The following is a 25,924-nucleotide window of genomic DNA, read 5'->3' on the forward strand; positions in this document are numbered from 1 at the left end:
TCAACCCAAACTCGCGTAAAAGCTCTAAAATTTCTTTTAGCCGTTGAAAACCCTGTTCTATGCTAGCAGAGGGAATTAAAAGGTCATCGAGGTAAGCCAAAGCAAATTCGAACCGTTTGTTTCCTAAAATTCTATTTATCATCCGTTGAAAAACGGCGGGTGCGTTGGCCAACCCAAATGGCATTCGCTTAAATTCATAATGGCCATCTGGAGTGATGAAACCAGTTAAATGACGGCTTTCAGGAGCCATAGGAATTTGGTAGTAACCAGACGCAAGGTCTAGCGTAGTGAAAAAGCGAATGCCACTTAGGTTGTTCAACTGATCTTCGATGAGCGGAAGTGGAAAGCGGTCCTTTACCGTTTTGTTGTTGAGAGCTCTAAAGTCTATACAAAGCCTCTGCTCGCCAGTTTTCTTTTGAACCATCAAAATGGGGCTGGCATAGTCTGAACTGGATTCTTGGATAATGTCGTTACGCAATAAGTCGTCAACTATTTCTCGAACTTGCTCCCGTTCCGAAAACGACAAACGGTACGGCCGGTAAACAACGGGTTTGTTGTCCAAGAGATCGATTTTCATGTTAAACCCATTTGCACAACCAATCTCGCTGAGGTTGGTTGCAAAACAATCACGATATTCCTCAAGTAATTCATGGAGTCTCCCAACACATTCATCGTCCAAACCTTGCCCTACTTTAATCTGTGTCCTATCTAACGGTTCAACGTTTGGCAGATCTGATTCCACGCGGTTAACCTGACATGTATCTGTTTCAGTAAAGGGGATCGATCGTGCCACTAAAGCGTTAGCTTCAATCTCTAAGGGCTTCTGGGATAGATTGGTAATCACCACTGCTCCAACTCCCCCGGAAACGTGATAAGCGCCTGGCATTAAACGGTACTCACGACCGGGCTCATATGAGTTATATCCGTCAATGTACACATCGCCCGTAAAAGAAGGATCATTGACAGTGACGGGGACAAGGCTCGTAACAGTAACTTTGATAGACTCTAATGCGAAAAGCTTGCAAGGTGTATCGCAACAGAATGGATTATCTATTGGGGTTTTGTAGAAAGTGAGCTTAGCGCTGTCCTTCAAAACGGTTATATAAGGTAACTCAGTGAAGTTTTGACCGATTAGCATCGAATTTTGCATGTATTGATTACTAACTACAAGTACTTCCAGAGAAGCTTCGATATCATCAAGTATCAATTTGACGAAAGACTTATATAGGGGCAGTATTGAAGAGTTACCGAAACCCTTCACTACTGGGACATTGTCATAACATTTGTCAATACCTAGTGATTCCGCATCACTTTGCCGTATCAAGCTACACTCACTGCCGAAATCAACAAATGCTGTCAATTGCTGACAACCAACCAAAACGGTTTTAAAGAATTTCTCGTTGCAACGGCTAGATGCAGTAACCTTTAAAACCCTTTTCTCGGTTTCGTGAATACTCGATGACGCGGCACTTTCGGCAATGGGTTGTAGTTTACACGATTCATTATCATGGCCTATTCTCTTACACTGTTTGCATTTAATAAGAGGCTTTGTGCATTTGCTATAGGGGTGACCCTTCATACGACAATTAAAACAAATAACAGATCGGTCGTTTGCAGTTAACGTGTGCAAAGCGGAACTAGACGCGGTGGAGGTAGGTTTCTGACTAATCCGTTCTTTAGATCTATTTACCAAGGGCGTGAACACACGTTGCGAACAAAGAAAATTCAATAGACCCTCTGGTTCCGTACAATTTAGTGCCTGTGCTCCGTTCCTAACAGACCTATCATGAATACCATGTATAATGCAGTCGCATGCTTTCTTGCCACCTATTTCACATCGATTCAATAAACTAAGTTTGTCATAAAAGTATTCTCTCAGACTTTCGTCACTACGGGATGTGCGAGCCAACATTTCTTCTAAAAGTCGTCCGTAATTTTCTTCGCTAGGAAAAGCTCGTTTTAGTTTGACCTGCCACTCATCCCATGTGAAGACAACGGAGGGAAGAGTCTCAAACCATCTCTTGGCTAGGCCCTCAAGTTTTTGCAGAGAGAAATGGATGGTTTGCTTCTCGTCCCATCCGTAAATCTGAGAGCACTCATTCACCTTTCGTAACCAACATTCAATGCTTTGAGCCCTATTCGCTGGATCGTACTCTGGAATGACATTATTAATTTGATTACTATGAAACGTAACATTAGCCTTACTTGACTCTCCCTTCCATGCACTCAGAATCTTAAGTACATCCTCGGTAGTTAGTCCGTGCGAACTCTTCCTAGAACGGCGGCGTCTTCGTGTCCTTCTTTCCTCGGGTGATCGGGATCTCTTTCTTTTTTCACGCCTTCGAGAACGCCCAGATCTTCCAGGAGGAGTCTGCGGGTCATCATTCTTCTCTGGATCATCCATAGCTGAAATAGTTTTTATTCAATCGATCAATCATCGGTTTATCTCATTACTCATATCATCTGGAGTGTGGTTTTCGGACGTGTGTCGATATAAGTATTCGTATCAACATGTGTGTTCGTGAATGCATATCCTTGTGTTTAAGTGTGTACTTGTGTGTTGTACTGCGAGTAATATAATATTTACGCTATGAAATTAAATTAAATAAACCTAGTTGAACTGTGTTTCAATGATCAACCTAACCGTACTTTGTGAAGAACGCTAAATCTGATAATTATTGTTATGTGCCGTATTTCTAATCGTCCTAGATGAAAGTGAAAGTCCATACGACTTATAGAGTCGTTTTGCTTAATATAAATAGTCCAAACCATAATCTGTGCAGTATACAATAATATACCTAATACAAAAATGACCTCTCGCGGTAAGCGGGGTACTCAAAACAAACACACATAGTTCGCGTGGTGAAGCAAACATAACCTCAGCCTAACGAGCGTACATAGCCCGAAATAAAGGCACGCATGGCCGTCCATAGTTCGTGTGGTGAAGCATACATAGCCTCACCCTAACAAGCGTACATAGCCCGCAATAAAGGCACACATGGCCGTTCAAACAAACATACATAGTTCGTGTGGTGAAGCATACATAGCCTCACACTAACGAGCGTACATAGCCCGAAATAAAGGTACACATGGCCGTCTAAACAAACATACATAGTTCGTGCGGTAAAGCATACATAGCCTCACACTAACGAGCGTACATAGCCCGAAATAAAGGCACACATGGCCGTCCAAACAAACATACATAGTTCGTGCGGTAAAGCATACATAGCCTCACACTAACGAGCGTACATAGCCCGAAATAAAGGCACACATGGCCGTCCAAACAAACATACATAGTTCGTGTGGTGAAGCATACATAGCCTCACACTAACGAGCGTACCTAGCTCGAAATAAAGGCACACATGGCCGTCCAAACAAACATACATAGTTCGTGTGGTGAAGCATAGATAGCCTCACACTAACGAGCGTACATAGCTCGAAATAAAGGCACACATGGCCGTTACTTGCTTAAATATATGCATGCATACAGGTGTACCTCAATTTCATAGTCACAATAAATTTTCATAATGCACAGAATCGAGTACTATCGGATGAATTTCATTTGATGTCGGTAGCCCCGTATGCATTCCTCGTTAAAAAGCCAATAAAAATCAAAATGTTACTAATACCTTGTCAAATATTCACTTCCGGAGGCCTTGTGGGATAGTAGGTCACGTCCCCACTTCTGATTTATAATGAAATACTCAAAATCACTCACTTTATTCACTTGTTCACTTAATCTAGACACGTCTGCCCAGTACCCTGGATCACACTTGAATTACCCGAGTCACCCGGTTACAATCGTTTTTATATCCTCTTTTTTGAACACCACCTACTTAAATCTACCTTCATTAATAATTTATCACAGTTTTCATTCTAAAATATCAAATAATAAATCAGAAATCATTACACGTCTATTGGCATTATTGTTTTATGACATGCAAACGATTATCAACTTTACTTAAGGGTGGTAGACCACATATTTGGCTGATGCTACATTTAGTTTCATGTGGGCCCTGGGCGGGCATGGCGATGTCACATAAATGAATCTAACTTAAAATAATCCTAAAATATGTATACATCAATTTTATATTAAAGCTTCACTTCAATTGTTATATTATGGCTACTTCTTTACGGATGAGGCTTGTACAATAAAAGAGGATGTCCGGAAACGTACAGCATTCAAAAATGTGGGTCTATACGCATGTTGGCCTATAGCTGGACACATCGAATGACCATCATTGAAGTGCTACGCCATGCTCGGAGGAAACTTCAGGTACTTAATAACAGTTCCGCTATCGTCACGTTTATTTCTTTTTCCAATCACGACTTATTCCATGAAAACGGGCCAGTTATATTTCTCCTTGACATTTAAAAACCTTTGTTTTGCTCTCAATACCGTCAAGGGTAATCAAAACAACTTTATTTTTACCCTTTGGATATTCCTTTCAGATTCTAGGAAGTACCTAGCACTCGATGACATTTTAAAAGCAGTGCTTAAAAAAACGCCGCTAAAAAGACAACTAAAAAAGTAAAAAATAATTATGCACTACCTAGCTGTTGCCCGCGACTTCATCTGCGAACAATTCGTTTATCCCTGTCCCGCGGGGACTATGCTGATTACCCGCAAAATTAGCCTAAGTTAATTTAGTATCTAGTAATATTTTTTATCTAAGCGTCGTCGGTGTCGGGGGACCGCTAAGGTTAATACTTTAAAAAATACAACATATGTACCTACTTTAGTTTCCTGTTAACCTTCTAATCTTGATTAAGAAATACAGTTTTTAATGGGAAGTCGATTTCTGGCAAATGTGGAAAGAATAAAATATATTGAATTCTGAAAATGTTTTTTGATAACGCAACACCTTTGTTTACATTTTTTCCATGGGATTAAAAATCCGGGTTTAGTCCCGTTTTGTTCGGAAAAAAGAGAGGACAAAAGTTTTCGAAAGACAAAACTGTCTCAAAACACAGACATTCATTGCCCCGTAACGCATAATTGCCATAATTAATTTCAGGTAATGCAAAATATTCGCAAAATTATTCTAATTATAAATAATCCGGCGTAGCTCACCCAAAAACTATGCGATTTGACATTTCGGAGACCTCACGCTACACTAGCGCCTCTAGCGGCGAATTCATGTTTAATTTTTAATGTTTAATGTTTAATTAAATTCATACGCGATAGCCTTCATTACATAAAGTCACACAAAACAAATACAAAAATAGCTACGAGAAAATATATGTTGGCTGTATAGCCCACATTATCATGGCACAGTACATGTAATGAAAAAGATAAAAATAATTGACATTGACATATGACAATTATGACATCCAGCAGACAACATGCGAAATAAAACCAAAACAGAAATTCGAATTAAAACGATACGAATAAGAGCTACGAACAGGATTAAGAAGCAAGAAAGCTTAATTTCGGAATTAAAACTAAGTAACCTTCAGGTTTTCCAATCTCTGATCCTGCCTGACGGAACCTACCGCGCTAACAATAGTTATTTGTGCAACAAGAGAGCAAAGTTGTTTTTTGGTGCGAGTGTTGATTTTGAATCCCGAGTAAGCGAAGGATTCTATAATTGAATCACGAGCGTCAGCGAGTGATTCTAGGTTAGAATCCTAAGAGCAGCAAGGGATTCAAATACACGAGATGCAAAAAAACTTTGGTCTCGTGTGGCACATACAATTTTTCACCTCAGCAGCGAGAACATCATTTAAATGTAACTTAATAATAAAACCACATATGCCTACCTGTTTACAAAACAAACACATTTTTTTTTAATATAATCCTATTATTAAGAAAACAAATATAATAATCACATTTAAAACCATAAAACAGTGTCCAGTAGATACAATACTAATCTCATACTTCTTGTGCTAGGTATGTCACACTTATTTTTTAATACTGCAAACAGCCTCATCTTGGGGTCATTAAAAAGGTTGAACAATAAACGTTTAATTTTTTATAAATGTTATTAAACCTTTAAATATGAATTTTATTTAGATTTTTATTACATAAACATAAATAGATTTGTTAAAAATTCAATCAATTTAACAAATATTTATTCAAACTGTAGAGGCAGTATACGGAATTATTTTATAAAAAAAAACAAGAGAAGCGGCTTTCGTGCAACGAGGTTGCATACTTTATTTAAAGATCGGAAATATTTACATTTTGGAAATATTTTGTTGTCATGTAATTTATTAGGTATCTATCGATATATTTTTAATATCAAAAAAATAATTTAAGATTGTAATCAACACATTTGATCCTATCTCTCGCTTCTTTCGTGTTGAAGTGAAATGACAGATCAAAGTAAAGTTCAAATATTTGGAATTCAGTAAGTAGACCCAACACTGTACTCATAATAAAAAAAAAAGTTACTTTGTCTCACGGAGTGAGCATAATGCGATTTTGCTCACTGATTTCTTCATAGCAAAAACGTGCCTGTTTGAGGTGCTGAGGTGAAAATACATTACACAGATGGAGCGCGTCAGAGATCGGGAGTGGTGACACTTTTAGCACGCTGTGACGTCACGCGGGTCTTTAACTGTTTATATCTTTATTATTTTAGTTTTTTTAACAAAAGAAAAATTACGTGTTCTATATTTTCTCATTGAAGTTTAAAGTGAAATATCGCTAGATGGCGTTAGTGTCATAAGGTCTGTTTGACGGTAGTCTTGTTTGTGGACTCATTAAAGAGGGTTGCTTGGAATATCGCTAGATGGCGTCAATGCCATGAGGACTGTTTGACGGTAGTCTTGTTCGTCTACTCATAAGGCACTTCACCGCCAGCGAGGAAACGATTGGCTATCGACTATTTTCTCGCTCAAGAAACGAAAAAAAGATATAAGATCCTGTGTGAGTAAAAGAGACACATATATTAATAGTTGATCGCTGGCTGTTCACACTGTCGGCGAGAACTCGCTCTTACATCTTTTGTCGCAGCGACAAGAGCCTATAAACTCGCTGAGCTATAAAACTAGCTCCGCGATACTCGCTCAGCGCTGTTAGCTTGGCGGCCGCCCGGCTCGAGCGAGTGAAGCGCTCGAACACTCGCTTTTCACTGCTCGCCCACTCGTTTCTAGTTACTCGCTCTGTTCGCTTCTCGCTCATCGCCGGCGATGGGACAAGTGCCTCAAGCTTAGCATTCACATGCTGCCGGCCGACGACCGGCGGCGCTGATTCTCAGCCTGCGCCCGTCTCACGGCACGTTATACACAGCCAGTAAATACGGGAACGGTAAACACGCAAAAGTATTTATATAAAAAAACAAACCATTAAAAAAATGCAATTGTAACACGTAAGGGAGCTTTAAAAAGAAAGAAAAAGGGGAGATCTGGCAATTCTGTTCTATGAGATGGCATTTACATTCCTAGCGGGTTCTTGTGGTTTTTTTGGGTAGCATCCATTTCCATCTAGGTTCCAATGCACTGAAATTAGCATCCTCCTAATTTTTTCTTTGAAGACTGGAAAGACATGTTGGTCGCAGTTCATATGTATGAAGACCAGTTTTTGTCATATTTAAATCTAATAGTAGTTAGACGAGCATCGACTCATATGGAGAGTATCCTGAGAGACAGTAGACATGCGTCTGGCATTTTAACAATTTGTTTTTATAAAAGTATTAATGTAAATTACGTTTGTGCCCTAACTGCCTACATTCTTTACAATCGCAGCTTAAAATATCGCGCCACTAGCGCACTTTCATTAGTCATTAGTTAGTCATTATACAGCTATAGATACTCGCTCAGCGATGTCAGCTTGGCGGCCGCCCCGCACGAGCGAGTCGAGTGGAGCGAGTAATCGCCCGTCGCACGCGAACACTCGCTTACAGCCGAGCGACAAAACTACACTCGCTTCTCGCTGCTCGCCCACTCGTTTCTAGTTACTCGCTCTACTCGCTTCTCGCTCATCGTCGGCGGTAGGACAAGTGCCTAAAGAGGGTGCCTTGGAATATCGCTAGATGGCATTAGAATCGAAACCGTCAGTCTTGCGTGGTCTTGCTTATTGGCTCCATTATTCATTATTTTATCAATCACAAAAGCGATGCAAATGTCAAAGTTGTCAAAAAGGACTTCGCGGCACTAGTACCATCTAGCATGTCATGGAAACCTGAAAATGGAGAAATAATGAGGGTGTATGCATCACGGTTGTGATTGGTTCAGAATTGTATGTGTGAGCTTGGTGGCACTAGTATCTATTGCGAGATCGATTTGACTCGCGTTTGTGATTGGCCAAATAACTAAAAGAGTTAATCGCAGCAAGACTAATGTCAATGGACCTCGATACTAACGCCATCTGGCGGTATTGCCTGTCGAGATACCCTCATTAAGTTGACACTGTTATTTTACCAGCCTTTATTTAATTTGCAATGTATATGTATGTATGTCTGTAGGTATGTATGTATGTGCGGGTCAAATCTTGCAAGTTGATTTGACCCACTTCCAGTGGCCGGATTGACTTGAAATTTGACATACTTAGATATGTATATCTGGTGACAATATAATAATCTAGTAATCCTGGAAGTCCGGCCATGATTGTCTCCGCAGGACGGAACTCCTCAACGGTTAATGGCATCAGCTTGAAATGTGGTATGCAAATGTAGTTTGGATGACAATGGAGTACAGTGAATAAAAAAATACAGTCAGCAAAAAAGCTTGTATTAAGAATTAAATTTTTAAGATTGGTTTGTGGAGTCTTCTTGTAATTTTTATTTCAACTCCATTTTTTTTTACTTTTACGGTCATCTCGTAAAATCCACATCGAAAAGTCCAGTCCAGTCCAGTGGTGTAGCGGTATAGCATGCAGCACGGAGTGCTGAGGACCTGGGTTCGATTCCCAGCGCTGTTTTGTATATTCGATTTCAAATTTTTAACAAAAAGTTATTAATTTTATGTTAGACGCAAATATAATTATTTTCGTTGGAAAGAGGGCGCAATGTTTAAAATGCGCAGAAGACAAGGAATAGCATCATAGTTACGTCGGCAAAGGTCAGGGTCACCCATTGTCAAGCAAAATGTTAACAAATAAGACAGCCAGTTCGTTGGGCTAAAACTGTTATATAATGTAAAATATAGTTGTAAGTTTTGGAGTGATAGCGACGATTTTAGTTTTAACTTCTTTAGATATGTCACTCGCGTGCTCACAGAGGAAGGGCCACAAATTAGCTCGAAACATGTCGAGCTAGTCTATTAAAGACATGAGTCATTCGGGTTTATTTAATTAAAAAATACCTAGACTTAGAGATTTTGCCCAGCTAAAACCTGTGTGGGACTCGGCGGATCAAGGTTTCCCTCTTCGATTCCATAGTGAAGTCTGTTTTGCTCTTCCTTCAGCTGCGAGACTTGGAAGGAGACAAGGTCTGACGAGTGTTCGTCAACAAATGCCTGAGGTCCATCCTGCGCATATTTTGGCCGAACACTATCAGCAACGAGGATCTATGGAAGCGATAATACCAAATACCGATAAAGCGAGAGATCGCGCAACGGAAATGGAAGTGGATAGGGATGGTCCGAAGACCAGAGGACAATACAGCCAGGGTCGCGTTCACGTGGAGGCCGCATGGGAGCAGACGGCGGGGCCGGCCGGGCTGAATTGGGGGACGCGGAGCAACTGGCGCGGGACAGGAGCTGCTGGCAACGTCTCACGAAACCCCTTTGTACCACTGGGGTACCGTAGGACAACAACAGACTTAGAGATAGACTAAATTTTTAAACTTGCGTAATTTTCACTTACAATATCTAATGGTGTCTGGGGCAGCAATACTAGGTTAAGACATTAATTTTAGTTAAAATGTCCAGATTTTAGTTGTCTACATACTGTTTAATTTTATGTGAGCATGAAGGATTCATATTCGTAAAAAAACAACATGCTAAAGTTTCACTTTGCAAATTAGTATTACCCTACGAACTGTATGGAAAAAGAATGATTTGTGGGTTTTCTAGTACTCTAACCTTAGTTGGTCTCAAAGAGTGTTTTAATCCTTGAAATGGGATCGATTGGCATTAAAAAAAAGTCATAACTGTCAATTTTGTCGCTGACTATACATTTTATCAAAAATCTGTGAATTTCGATTGTCATCACTCAAAAAGTTAGTAAAGGTCTCCTAACCTAAGAGCATTTTAGCATAGCAGCAAGGGATCTAGTAGCTGCCCTTGCTGCCCATCTCAACTTTCCACCCTGTATATTACTCTTGCGTTTAGCGTGATGTCTTTTTTTTATTCGACTGGACGGCAAACGAGCAAGTGGGTCTCCTGATGGTAAGAGGTCACCACCGCCCATAAACATCTCCAACACCAGGGGTATTGCAGATGCGTTGCCAACCTAGAGGCCTGAGATGGGATACCTCAAGTGCCAGTAATTTCGCCGGCTGTCTTACTCTCCACGCCGAAACACAAAAGTGCAAGCACTGCTGCTTCACGGCAGGATTAGCGAGCAAGGTGGTGGTAGTAATCCGGGCGGACCTTGCACAAGGCCCTACCACCTGCTACCTGCTGCTTTTATAGTATTTATAACTATTCGAGACAGACTGACCTCTGTTAATTTTCCCCTGTTGTGATTATGAGCATGTTGAGAGGCACAATCTTCTCACCAGACACCCGCGGCAGCCCCAGCATCTTACTGGCCGACTGGCCCACCGCCAAGTACTGTTTGTGCCCCATTTTGTATGTATGCTTGTGCCCCATTTTGTATATAATGTTTGTGCCCCTCACTGCCTACATTCTTTACAGTCGCAGCTTTAAAATATTGCGCACTCCTCTACGTCAATTTTATACATGGCTACTTCTTTACGGATGAGGCTTGTACAATAAAGAGGATCTCCGGAAACGTATAACTTATCATTCGAAATGTGGGTCTATACGCAAGTTGGCCACATATTAGCTGGACACATCAAATGACCAACATTGAAGTGTTACGCCGTGCTCGGAGGAAACGCCAGGCAATGCAGACCACCAAAGAAGGAAAGTTGTCATTTTGGGTCACGTACTGACTCTTGCAACTAATAATAATAGGCAAAGTAGCTGAAAAAAAGCAGTGGAATGGACGGGAATTAAGAGCACTGAGTTTTAACACACACTTGTATCGCAGAAACTGTGTGCCAATGGTAATACGAATTTTTAATAAGCTACCTAAGAGCATAACTGAGTTGCCCCGGAACAAATTTAGATTTCAATTGTTTCAATGGCTTAAGAATAAAGCATTTTATTCAATTAAAAAATACTTACAATAAAAAAATACAAACAAAATTATTCCACTGTCAAATTGACACTAAAATGTAATTAAATTTTTAAACAAACTGTATTTAATCTAGGTTTCAACATAACCAATGTAAATATTTAATTCGTTTCAGCTTAATAAATGCTTTTTAGAATATAAGACAATGTTTGCATGCCAATGTATCTGGCTAGACATGTCATAGCACATTAGCACTATTTCATAAGACCACTTTACCATATCTAAAGCAAAATAAACTATTTCATTTCATTTCTATTTCATTTCGTTTCATTTCATTTCATTTAGACCGGCAAAAGACCGAACCTGACATGCGGAGCTGACTGAAAACTTCCACTAGTTAAAGATGCACTCGAGGAGAAGAGAGCGTGATAAATCCTGGTTGTTGTAATAGTTGATTTTAGTACATTGTGTCTTAAGGGCGGTAAATAAGGAATTACGAACGAGAGTCTATTTGAGTCTATTCGAGAGGCTTTAATGAGTCGATGTTCGTAATTCTAGTACCGCCCGTGCGACATACAATGTTTTTCATCACATTTGCGAGTAAAATATTATATTTGTAAAAGAAAAAATATAATTGTTCCAAATATTGGCGATACCTTAGGCTGCGCTCTTGGCAGCGCCGCCCTCCCCCTCCAACGCTGCAACGTGCGTATGCATTTTGGTCCTGCAGCAGCGCGCGCATGCACCACCAGTACGCGCAATGACTCATTTACCGACCACGGGTTTCATGACAAGCACATTAAGGTCGAGGGTTTTATTTGGGGGGTTGCAACCAAGGTAGCCTGCATGTTACGACACTGTTTACGAGCAAATGTGATGAAAAATAAATTACTTTAAACTTAGACTTAGAAATATACTTACCTCTGTTAATTTTCCCCTGTTGTGATATGAGCATGTTGAGAGGCACAGTCTTGTCGCCAGACACCCGCGGCAGCCCCAGCATCTTACTGGCCGACTGGCCCACCGCCAAGTACTGTTTGTGCCCCATTTTGTATGTATGCTTGTGCCCCTGACTGTCTACATCCGGGATGGTGGGTCGTTTGTCTGGAACAAAGAAGCTTCTTTGAGAAACAAAGGATATTACTGCAATGTTCTGCCGCCAGAATGCAGCACTGGCACATGCCGGAAACAGTTTTTTGAATGTCTTTTAAATGTCCGTAGGATGCCATGATATCATATTATTTCAATTAAATTTTTGGAAATATAGCTATCGTTACTATTGATGTAAATATCATGTTAATTTGCTACTAATATAAATATGTCATTCATGATCTGTCATGGCGACAAAATATAAAGAGAACGAGGGCTATCGTTTTTTGTCTCACCAGATGGCGCACTGTTGCGTGAGGTTTTTAAGTATGGCTTTCAAAGTCTGTTATTACGGGCGTGAAAACAAAGTTTAGATTAAAATCATATTTAATACACCTTAAAACCGTACCATAAAAATATCGAGCATGCCACAGTGTTGCATAGTCCCCGTTTTGTTCGGAAAAAAGGGAGGACAAAGGTTTCCGAAAGACAAAACTGTCTGAAAACACAGACATTCATTGCCCCGGAACGCATATTTGCCATAATTAATTTCAGATATTGCAAAATATTCACAAAATTATTCTAATTATAAATAAACCCGCGTAGCTCTCCCAAAAACTATGAGATTTGACATTTCGGAGACCTCACGCTACACTAGCGCCTCTAGCGGCGAATTCATACGCGATAGCCCTCACTGACTTTGTCATGGCGGTTTGTTTACGGTGTGTGCTAGTGTCGCCCCCTGCGCAGAGCTTTTAATTATGAAACATCGAAAAATAATTCCCCCTTCGGAGCCAATTACGAAACCAAAATTACGAAAACGGACTAAAAGTTCTCTTTGCACGAATACCTATATCCGCCCAAGGGGTAAGTACTTAATACGAGATATAAGAACTTATTATATAATATTCATAATATATACGCTCACTTTATATAAACTCGTTTAGTATAGCGATCACTTCAACTCTCGTGGCACTACCTACTTATTGTTGATGTCGGCTGCCGATCGTAAAATCCGCCAGATCACGAAATTCCTAAGCATATCGTGAAATGGCGCTATTTTATGAATTTGGCTAAGGGACATCCGTCATATCGTTAAAAACTCACCGTTTAACGATTTGCCTAATGACGTTTAGACAGATCATGTAATTCCTAGGCATATCATGAAACGCCGCCATATCGGTTATGGAATGGCGCCATTTCACGATATGCCTAGGAATTTTGTGATCTGCGGAATTTTACGATCGGCGCTGACATTGATACTAATTTCAGATATCATAAAATTAATTCAAGTAACATAAGCCGCGTATCCACTAGAGGCAGCCTCGGGGCCGAGCGGCTGCCTCGCTCCGATGCCGCGCAAGTGGAGACGCTGCCAAAGGCACGGCTTAGACTGAGGCTCCTTTGAGCACGGCCAAAAAACCGACAAAACATAGCTCGGCTCGTGGATAGATTAGATAGATAGATTTATTTATTACCTAATGAAAAATACATTATAAATACATGTCAGGTAATTATAAGAAATTCACAAAAGGATCGTCACATTGTATACAAAATAATAATAATAGTAATAGCTATATGATAGCGGTAATTAAAAAACATTGTCAGCCAAAATAAAATAGAATTAAATTTAAAATAATAATAATCAGGGGTAAAACATAGTCAAAAAGTTGTACAATGTCAAGACGATAAAATTAAATATAAATAAAAAATAAAATAAAAAATAAAAATTAGTCCACAACAACAGGACAAAATATGTCAATACTTAATTAATTGTGCTCGGCCTGAGGCTGCTCTAATGGATACGCGGCTGAAGACAGGGATATATGGTAAATTCTAATCCACATTGAAGATACTAATATCGCGTCGACTGTGTTAAACAATGTGCCTATTGGAACCCTCGGTGCGCGTCCCTGTGAAACATGGATGCACAGAAAAAAGAGACCAGCGTTGGGAATCGAACCCAGGTCCTCAGCATTCCGTGCTGCGTGCCATACTCCACACCACCACTGGACTGGAGTATAGATACAAACTTCTACCGTGCACCACACATTCCAGCCTGCTTTTTTCTTAGTCACTTAAGCAAGTTTATCTTCTATCTTAAACCTGTATCTATAGTACTGTGCAAAACCGATTATATGTTAACAAATCTTATAATGATCGAGTTGACTCATAGTAACTTTGTTGCTAAATATGTAGTATTCTAGATCATTGCATGCGATTAGTTAATAACTAGGTATTAACTGTTTTGCTCCATTTAAACCTTATTATAAGGCACTAGATTTTTCACGCGATGTTGTCAATATAATAAATTTAAAAAAACATAAACCCGATTTCCAAAAAACTTAAAAGCAAATAATTGTATTGTATTGTATATTGTACTCGTATAACATACTATTGTAGGTACATATACGATTTGACGACCAGATGGCCTAGTGGTTAGAGAACCTGACTACGAAGCTTGAGGTCCCGGGTTCGATTCCCGTGTCGGGGCAGATATTTGTATGAAAAATAACGAATGTTTGTTCTTCGGGTCTGGGTGTTTAATATGTATTAAGTATGTTTATATCTATAAATGTTTATCCGTTGCCTTATAACCATAACACAAGCTTTGCTAAGCTTACTTTGGGACTAGGTCAATTGGTGTGAATTGTCCCGTGATATTTATTTTATTTATTTATTTTATATAAAACATCTGAAAATAACAGTTAACCAGACAAAGAGATGTACAAAGGCGAACTTATCCCTTAAAGGGATCTCTTCCAGTCAAGTTAACCTTTGAACAATTCATCATAAGCAACAGTAGACACTACAATGGAAAATAAAAGGACCCTTTAAAAGTGTAGTTTTAACCCCCGACGCAAAAAGAGGGGTGTTATAAGTTCGACCGCTATGTGTGTCTGCGTCTGTCTGTGGCACCGTAGCTCTTAAACGGGTGGACCGATTTGAATGTGGTTTTTTATTTGAAATCAGGTTGTCTAGCGATGCTTCTTAGACATGTTTCATCAAAATCGGTTTAGCCGTTTTTGAGATATCGAACTTTGAAGTGACAACGTCGGTGTTTTCCAACTTTTTTTGCAAGTCGCAAGCATCTCCAGAAGTAATTGCTTCGTGGTCAAACGTGATAATATAGGTTTTAGATCATTTACTTTGACCTAGCTAGATCGTTTCGCAATCGTAAGATATAAAACACGTTTAAGTGATAAAATATCATAGTTTTTGTATCCGACACGTTCGCAATTTGATTATCATTATTGCATTTTAAGTAGATTTATAACAGTGGAAAATTGGAGCTAGTGTTAGTTCGAAGAAGTAAACGTTCGATGAAACGAATTCGATGAGCGTTGCAGAATGAACGTCTTAACCCTTATCTTTACAAATATTGTAAATGCGAAAGTAACTGGGCTATTCTCTTAAAAGTGTACCCAAAATTTTTTTTGAATTTTGAATTTCTCGGAATAAGGAGTACTATTGATTTTAATAGGTGAAAAAAAGTGTCCCAAAATTTGCATATATTTTTTGTAATTCCGTTCCGTTACTCTCATACAAGTATATATGGGAAAGGTAACAGAATGGAATACAAAATTTTTGGACACTTTTTTTCACCTATTCCGAGTAGATATAATAAATAATAATACTCCAGTTATTTCAAACACAATGTCCATAGATGGTTAGTAATATTAAATCTTACAACTATATTAGTAGCATATAACATAAAAATTTCAAAATCACAGAAAAAAAGTTTGGGTACAACTTTTAAGAGCGGCCTAACTATTATAATGTATTTGTTGGTTCGTCTGTTATCTCTTATCTTCACGCTTAAATTGCTAAACCAATTTAGATAAAATTTGATATAGACATAGTTTGAGTCCTAAGGAAGAACATCATCATCATCATCATCATCATCATATCGGCCGTAGGACCCCCCCCCCACTGTTGGACATAGGCCTCCCCCAAGAAGAACACAGGATAGTTTTAATCCTGGAAAATTGGTTAGTATAAACGAATTCTAGAAAGACGGAGTCGTGGTTAACAGCCAGCAATACAAATGTGAAAATAACTTTGTCTGTTTGTCTGTCTGTCTGTTATCAAATTCACTCTTACACAGCTGAAGCAATTTTATTAAAACTTAGTTCGTTTTTTTAAATCTAATATGTCATTTATTCACAACACAAGTACGAAACTACATAAATATACCTAACTATAAAAATAAAACACCATCTAAGAGGCCCTCTTGCGGCATAGACCCCAACACACTGACGGCAGTACCTTTCTGTACAGTCAGAGAAATTCGCTGGGAGAGGATTTTTATTAGAAGTTTAGAATAATGGATGAGAGTTCTATACTTTCGGCCAACAAACTGTTATGCAGTTTGGCAAAGGTTTATAGATATACGAATTTCTGTACTTCCTTTGTTTTTCAATTGAGTAAATAAATAATTACAAATACAAAATACAAATATTCAAATTCAAAATTCAAAATTCAAATGATTTATTCAGTAAATAGGCCGCAATGGGCACTTTTACACGTCATTTTTTAAACTACCAGCGCTTTCTGAAAGACCATCATTGCCAAGAAGAATGCGCCGCAAGAAACTTGGCAGAAAGTCATTTTTTTTCATAATAATATAATTACAAATAAAATACTTAAAAACTATATTATACAGTTAAATAAAAAAAAATACAGGGATGTATGGGGTCCCTTAGTTACAATACTAAACACTAACTATATCTAAACTATACTACGTTCAGTGGAAGTGTAGAATGCTTCCACCGTCATAAATTTTAAATAATAACAATAATAATAATAATTTATTCATATAACATTGTACACGGTAATTATTATTTAAATATACAATAGGATATACCAGGACATATAAACGTGTGCCTGAACTAGGATTCCCTGTGTTTCAGGCTAAAAAGTTAAAAAAGTTTATCTTAACTTCACAATGCAGAATTTAAAACAAATTAGGTTCATAATAACTAGTAAATTACATTATTAATGATATGACTATTTTACTTAGCAATAGCGATATACATAAATCTATAATAAACATTATTTCACAACAGTCAATAACTTCTCTGTGTCTTCGTATGACATGTTTTGTAGGGCTGTTCGGAGTGCTCTCTTACATTTAACATAGCTGAGCGGATAAATCTCTAAATTAAAAAAAAATGTATCGAGATTGTTTGGGAAGGACATAGTTGTTCATCCCGGAAAATTGAATAGTTCCCACGGGATAGTTATAAATTCGTTGCAGATGACGCACGACGAAGCATACGGGGAAAAGCTACTGAGTCGCATTGTAAATGCGCTTCGTGTGTGTATTCGTTACTCTTTCACACTAAAACGGCTTAACAGATCGACTATAATTTCGTACTTACATACTTCTGCTATTTTTAATTTAAAATGCCGTGGCACAGATGTAATTTTGTATCTTAATTCGGAGAAGGAATAGTTCGATGAAACGAATTCGATGAACGTTGCAGAAAAAGCAAATATTGTTTTACATAAGTTGTTACATTATCTATACAAATAAAGACCTCTTAGCGATGTATGTTTGAGTTGCCCAGCAAACATTGTAAGTATGTAATAGTGAAGACTTGTACATAAAAATGCTATGAAAATGTAAATAGGTAGGTACCTCTCGGTGATATCATCTCAAAAACACATAAATATCGCATATTAATACTAGATGTCGTTTATTACGTGGGCGACTATAGGAATGTTATGAGATACAACAAATTTTTTTTTATTCGACTGTATGGCAAACGAGCAAGTGGGTCTCCTGATGGTAAGAGATCACCACCGCATAGACACATGCAACACCAGGGGTATTGCAGATGCGTTGCCAACCTAGAAGCCTAAGATGGAATACCTCAAGTGCCAGTAATTTCACCGGCTGTCTTACTCTCCACGCCGAAACACAACAGTGCAAGCACTGCTGCTTCACGGCAGGATTAGCGAGCAGGATGGTGGTAGCTATCCGGGCGGACCTTGCACAAGGTCCTACCACCTGCTGATTTCAAACAATTATAACCTTAGTTTAGTTTATACATAGTTTTAGCTTTGGATGTTGGATAATATAAATAAACTGATAACTAGAAGTTATCTGTACCCCTCTGAAGTTACTTAACCAACAAAAAGTTGGAAAAACTCCGACTTTGTCATTTCAAAGTTCAAATCTCAAAAACGGCTGAACCGATTTTGATAAAACATGTCTAAGAACCTGCTTTCGATTAAAAAACAGCATTCAAATCGGTCCACCCGCTTAAGAGCTACGGTGCCACAGACAGACAGACAACGGGACAGGTGAAACTAAATGAAAGCTGGTTAATAGAGATGGATGAATTCTAAGTAGGTACTTATTTCAAACCTTGTTCTTACTAAATCAGTGCAATTTACTAAGTAAGTTGAAATATGATAATATTGTTTTTATGTGCATTAGCGATTCGAGTTAGCATTTTTTTTCTAGAGTATGTTAATTTAGTTCAAAGGTCAATGCACTTTAAGTAGAATCGTACAGTCACCAGCACCAATGTCTGACACAACAAGCGTGCATAAATATCTGATATGACTCTATTTCTAGAGCCGGAAGGACGTGTCAGATATTTTTGCACGCTCCGCTGTCGCAGATATTAATGCTGGTGACTGTACTGTGGGGACTGTAACTAGGTGAGAGCTTAGGTACTGGGGATCAACGCGCGTGACTTTAAACTCAGTTCAAAAATAAACAACTTCTTCAATCATTTGGATTTATTTCACAGAGCTTAAAATACATTTACATAGCATAGCACCAGCCGCTTAGGCTATCGGAGCAATTCTGCGCTCCGGGCATGTATACCGCTGTCAAACTGTTTTAAAGTTATATTCTAGAAACACAATATAAAAAAAACCTATCCCTTTATACAAAATTAGGTGAATCTAACCTGCCAGGTGGTCATTTTTACCACCTGCCAGCGGTATACAGCCTAATTCCTACAGTACCTACTGTAATCTTCACCATCCCAGCCTATATACGTCCCACTGCTGGGCACAGGCCTCCTCTCACAATAAGAGGGCTTGGACCGTAGTTCCCACACGGACCCGTGCGGATTGGGAACTTCACACACACCATTGAATTGCTTCGCAGGTTTGTGCAGGTTTCCTCACGATGTTTTCCTTCACCGCAAAGCTCGTGGTAAATTTCAAATGTAATTCCGCACATGAATTTGGAAAAACTCAGAGGTGCGAGCCGGGGTTTGAACCCACGACCGTCTGCTTGAGAGGCGATAGGTCAAACCACTAGGCCACCACGGCTTTTTAAATCTTCCAACTCATTAGCTTATATTTCTAAATACACTAACTAACACCATCTGCAGTCCCCCTCGTGTTGCAGGTGTCTATGGCGGTGTGATCTCTTACCATCAGGAGACCCACTTGCTCGTTTGCCATCCAATCGAATAAAAAAAAAAAAAAAAAAAACAATTGAAATTTTTTTTTTTTTTTTTTTACTATCAGTATATTTATTACAAATGTGTGAAAATGAAATGAAAATGTAGTTTATTTTAAAAATATACAGTGGTTGACAAGAATTACCAGGGGTCCCCGCACTATGGCTTCGCCTGTAACGCGGGAACCAGTTAAAATTATATTATAATATTAATTCAGGTTATAAACTTGGCTTAACTAGGATACAAAACCAGTTTAGCTATAAAACTAATAAAAAATAATAGGTATATTTGCAAATTAATAAATATAAGCACTAAACGTTTACAGCAATAACCCTTTATGTACTTGTGAATAATAAAATAATAATTACTTGTCATAGCTTTGACATATGGTTTTGTCTTTTAATTATACAGTGTGTTACCGGCAGTCTGGCTTTTTTAAAGGGAGGTTAAAGTAACGTGTTTCTGTGACTTAACTATGACATTAATTTAATTAATAAACTAAAGTTAACATAAATTTAAGTGTAAATAAATACAACAAATACGTAGTGCCACTACCACAATAGTTTATTGTGCATAAGCCATAGTTTGTCAACTATGATATGATATACCCTAGACCTAGAGCGCCCGCCGAGCGTAGGTATAAAAAGTGAAGTATATAGCTACATGAAAATTGACTTCTGTACCTTTCTGTTTTGTGGTTCAATGGTGCGTGTGAAGTTCCCAATTCGAACTGGGCCCGCGTGGGAACTAAAACCCAAGCCCTCTCATTCTGAGAGGAGGCCTGTGCCCAACGGTGGGACGCATATAGGCTGGGATGATAATGATGATTTGTTATTTGACACTAGTTTATACATATTTACTTAAACTCCATTACAAAATAAACCATTTATTTTGCGAAATTAGCAATATAGCATTTCAAATACATAATCACACTTTTGTGAAAACTGTATACCGACCACAACTATTTCCACATAAACCTATCTTACCAAACTATACCGTTCTAAAAACAACTTTATCATGCATGTAATAAGGTTGAATTTCACTTGCTATGGTTGAACAAGATACGAGGTTGTGGGAGTTGTGCGCACGCGCAATATATAACAGATAGGTGAGCGAAATCGCAACTCGGTCAAGGCGAAATGCTGGCTTCTGATTGGTCGAGATGATCGCGCTATAGTACAGCCGAGCACAGGCGTTTTAGCAACTGTAGCATAAGGCGGTTAGTATGAAAAATATGCAGTATTCATTATTTTACGACATTTCGCCTGTCCTTTTGGCCTGTGAAACTCCAGAACGCACTTTAACCCTTAATAAGGTAGAGGCGATATAGCGGCCACTTGCATTGAGTTGGAAACTGAACCTTATTAATATCATAATACGTCACGATTTCCATTGTAGTTATTGAAAATACGACTAGCTTTAAAAATATTGTTTGTCAGGTATGTATTCGATCTCATATATCATCATCAAGTACATCTCCATTTCTTTATTTTAATAATTATTATTAGTTTTTGACCTTGGAGGCTTTTTACACCTCTGAAGATTGTATAATTTAATTAATTTAATTAGTTTACTTTGACATTTAGAGACTATATACATCTCTGAATTATTTAGATTAGGAATTTTATTATTAACATAGGGACTTTATACATCCCCTTGCTGTATAATAATTTTATTATTAACTCAGGGACTTTATACATCCCCTTGTTATGTTTAAGGCTGTATATTGTTAAGCTTATGGATTTTAAACTTTTATATTTTTAGTTTAAATTCTAGTCACAGGCTCGCGACGTTGAAGTTCCCAAGACGATCCCATAGAGCTTATGGGAACGGAAGCAATACCATGCCCTCGGTACCGCTCTGCTTTCAGAGCATGACATGAGTGCGTGTGAGCTAACTTTGGGGGCGGCAGACGTGAACTTGCCTTCGAAATCCAAAAGCTTAATGGTTACTTGACCTGAAATGTATATTTCAGAACCAAATTATTATTATTATTTTAAAATTTATGACGGTGGAAGCATTCTACACTTCCACTGAACGTAGATATAGTTTAGATATAGTTAGTGTTTAGTATTGTAACTAAGGGACCCCATACATCCCTGTATTTCTTTTATTATTATTTTTTGTATTTTTTTTCTTTAATTGTATAATATAGTTTTTAAGTATTTTATTTGTAATTATATTTTTATGAAAAAATGACTTTCTGCCAAGTTTCTTGCGGCGCATTCTTCTTGGCAATGATGGTCTTTCCGAAAGCGCTGGTAGTTTAAAAAAATGACGTGTAAAAGTGCCCATTGCGGCCTATTTACTGAATAAATCATTTGAATTTTGAATTTGAATTTGACCGCTATGTGTGTCTTTGTGCCTGTGGCACCGTAGCTCTTAAACGATTGGAACGATTTAAATGCGGTTTTTTATTTGAAAGCCAGTTTTCTAGCGAAGGTTCTTGGACATGTTTCATCAAAATCGGTTCTTCAAACTTTGAAGTGACAAAGTCGGGGATTTTCCAACTTTTTATTGGTTAGGTTAGGTTAATCGTTGTGTCTGTACTTATCAGTTTTTTTCACCAATAAAGGGAAAAAAAGTTCCAAATTTGACTTGGCTATCCCGTAAAAACGAATATTATATCCGAAGTATTATTTAATCGTTTGTTGGCGGCGGCTCTTAGACAGATTATGGTAGATTAACCGAAGGTACATCATCCGTTTGCGATATTGTGTAGCAATTATACTACGTTACTTCCAGTCTATTCATTTAGCGATTTGTTAACTGTAAAGTTATCAAGGATGCTGGCAATAACAAATAACCTAACCATCTTGAGGTATTCCTTCTTTGGCCTCTAGGTTGGCAACGCATCTGCAACGAAGGGCTACGGATTAGCCCGAAACATGTCGAGCTAAGCTCGATTTAAGACGTGAGTTATCCGGTCATTATATTTAATGTGAAGCAGCAGTGCTTGCACTGTTGTGTTTCGGCGTGGAGAGTAACACAGCCGGTGAAATTACTGGCACTTGAGGTATAACATCTTAGGCCTCTAGGTTGGCAACGCTTGTGCAATACCCAGGTGTTGCAGTTGTCTATGGGCGGTGGTGATCTCTTACCATCAGGAGATCCACTTGCTCGTTTGCCATCCAGTCGAATAAATAAAAAAAACAGTGAACTTTAAAAACCCCCTATATTACCACAGAAAATTCTTAATATAGAGGAAACCAATGTTTACGATTCACCTTTTATTTTAGAGTGACACAGACGGTAAAAAATACAAAGTTCAATTAGACGTCATTGCTTCGTTGCAGTTAACGACTGCTTATCTTAGTTCCAATCCCGCCGAAGAGACAGTGTGACAATGTCTTTGCTGACAAATAAGACCTAAAACCTCAATAATCATCATCATCATCATCATCATCGGCCTATCTTAGTCCACTGCTGGGACATAGGCCTCTCAGTTGCACGCCACTGAGCACGATCCTCGGCCCAGTCTCATCAGTTCTTGCCAGCTTAACCTGCGAAGATCTCATCGCTCCACCTAGTCTGTGGCGTCCTATCCTTCAATAATATCGCGACATAAATACGACTTTACGCGGCCGTATCAATAAACCCACAGTACCTTATGCATTTATTCATCCTTTAATAAAATTTACCATAAATTTGCAACAGTGTACCAGAGCTTATTTTGGGCTACATTGTTAGTCAAATTTACGTTCCGTAAATGAAAGTTTCAAATTTTATTTTCATTCTTTGAAAAAATAATGGAACTTTCTCTTTATGAGCTCGTAATATTACCCACTGCTGGCAAAAGGCTGGCTTTTCTCCGCCTTTCTCCCCTATCCTGGGAACGTTTACTTTAAGTAATTTTTCCTATAAACAGTATTGTAGCGACTCCTAGCGCCATCTAGTGAACAACAATAGAAACTCCGACCATGTTCTACATCGCGCTATCGAAGTTTCTCAACGCGGTCGCATATATACACGACGCTCGTCCTTCGGAGAGAGAGAGAGATTCTTGGAGCCTCCCCCCACAGTATTAACAGTAATTTTCCTCTAGATGGCGCTAAAATTTTCCATCCTGAATAAAGTCATCTACATACATTCTGCTTCTTCGCACCATCAAGCGTGATTGTGGTCAAACGAATTCCTATTTCTATACATAAATACACTAGAGTTTACCCGCGGCTTCGCACGCGTAATCTATTCGATCTGGTACAATTGAAATTCCAGGATTTTATAAAATTCCCTGGGAATTCCCAAAATGTATATCGTGGTCTTATTTAGGTTGTAATAAGCAGCTGTCCAAAAATTTCAAGACCTTAAACCCAGCGGTTAAAATTTCAAGATTTTATCCCTATCCCGTGGGAATATCGGGACAAAAAGTTGCCTATGTGTTATTCCAGTTATCCAGCTATCCACATACCAAATTTCATCCAAATCCGTCCAGCCGTTTTAGTGTGAAGGAGTAACAAACAAACTGTAGCATTTATAATATTAGTAGAATAGTGGAAAGGACGGTATTATGCGTTGAAAAGGAAGTGTCTCAACTAAGCCCTTGGCTCTCTGTTGCATAACCGTGCTTAATTTTAAATTGGTTATTTTCGAAAAGTCGGAAGTATCTCTAACCTCGGTAAACACCTTTTACATCTAATTTGCTATTTACATATTAAATACTTGCTTTTATCTGCTAGTCTGTCTGCAATAATCCCGATTAACTACGCAACAAGGGGACTACTAATCGTACAAAATTAGAAAATCGAAGTTCTTATCGTGCCGTCTCGGTCACTTTCGTATTAAATAATATAAAAATTGGTTCACCCTCACTAGACCGGATATCATAAAAGCTAATTTCACTAGGCATACCAACGTTAGATATAATTTTCAAGTGCTAATATCATGATAGCTAAACTTGTATGTCCGAATTGATTACTAGACCTCAAGTTTTACATCCTAATGTTGACTTGTACTAAACATTAAATGCTCTAATAATACTTAAACTAATAATGATTAATAGACCTAATAACCATAAGTCCTAATCATCGCACATGAAAAGTCAAAATATCTTTATTCAGTTTAGGCTATGACAAGCATTTGTGAATGTTATAAATCTACCACTGGTTCGGAAAAACCTCTGTCGAGAAGAATCTGGCAGCAAAACATAAAGAGGAATATAATTGTAAAATTAAAACTAATATTTTTTCAAAAATTGCTGATTGCGCTCTTGGCATTTGGGGGGTTGCAACCAAGGTAGCCTGCATGTTACGACACTGTTTACGAGCAAGTGTGATGGAAATAAATAACATTACAAGTCATTAGCACAACTACATTTTTTAACACTCTACATTCGCTATTGGAAGTAAGTGATCACCTATGTGGATCGGATTCACTTCCAACTTCCAAATATCCCTGGGCAAGATATAATCATTAATTTTATAAGTTCAAGATTACAGACGGGACTCAAACTTCAGACAGTCCCGGGGAAGGACATAGGATAGTAACTATAGGACATAGGCTAGTTTTTATCCCGGAAAATTGCAAAGTTCCCGCGGGATAGCGATAAACGAATTCAACACGGACGGAGTCGCGGGTATAATCATAAATAAAACAGTTAGATACTTGTTAGACCCTTTTGTACGGACTTCGCTACATCTTGATACTTTCTATTTTTAACCGACTTCCCATACAAGCCGTTATGCCATTGACCTTGTGTATGTTGTTATTGTCGTCAGTCACCCAATATAACAAGCGAAACGGAGATTTAGAAATCGTTCAACAGTCAAGACGATCACAAGAGGGTTATAATTGACAGTTTTAGGACGCTGATAGACATCGAATTATATACACTCACACATACACACACACACACACACACACACACACACTCACTCACTCTCACACACACACACACACCACACACACACACACACACACACACACACACCACACACACAACACACACACACACACACACACACACACACACAAACATCACGCCTGTATTCCCAAAATGGGTAGGCAGAGCACACGAAAGCGTTACCGCTCGGAGCCACTTAGCAATTTAGGTTATTTCGGTTTCGTATTTGAGGACGTTTACGAATTATCTGTTAGAGGTAAGAAGAAGGAAGACCGATTTATTTGCCAACATGAACGATACAGGATAGGCACACAGAATACAAATAAACAATACATACTAGAATGTGTTTGCCAGTTCCTTGCACTGTGG

The 25,924-nt window shown here is 38.5% G+C and overlaps 1 protein-coding gene across 1 annotated transcript in view; it reads right to left on the bottom strand.

The window, feature by feature from the left end:
• Positions 1 to 25,924, bottom strand: part of dsb (scavenger receptor class B member debris buster) — a 145,616-nt gene that overhangs the window by 86,016 nt on the left and 33,676 nt on the right. The gene's annotated exons all lie outside the window — the stretch shown is intronic.

The sequence above is a fragment of the Choristoneura fumiferana genome, chromosome 28 (genome assembly GCF_025370935.1).
Source record: "Choristoneura fumiferana chromosome 28, NRCan_CFum_1, whole genome shotgun sequence".
Taxonomy (NCBI): domain Eukaryota; kingdom Metazoa; phylum Arthropoda; class Insecta; order Lepidoptera; family Tortricidae; genus Choristoneura; species Choristoneura fumiferana.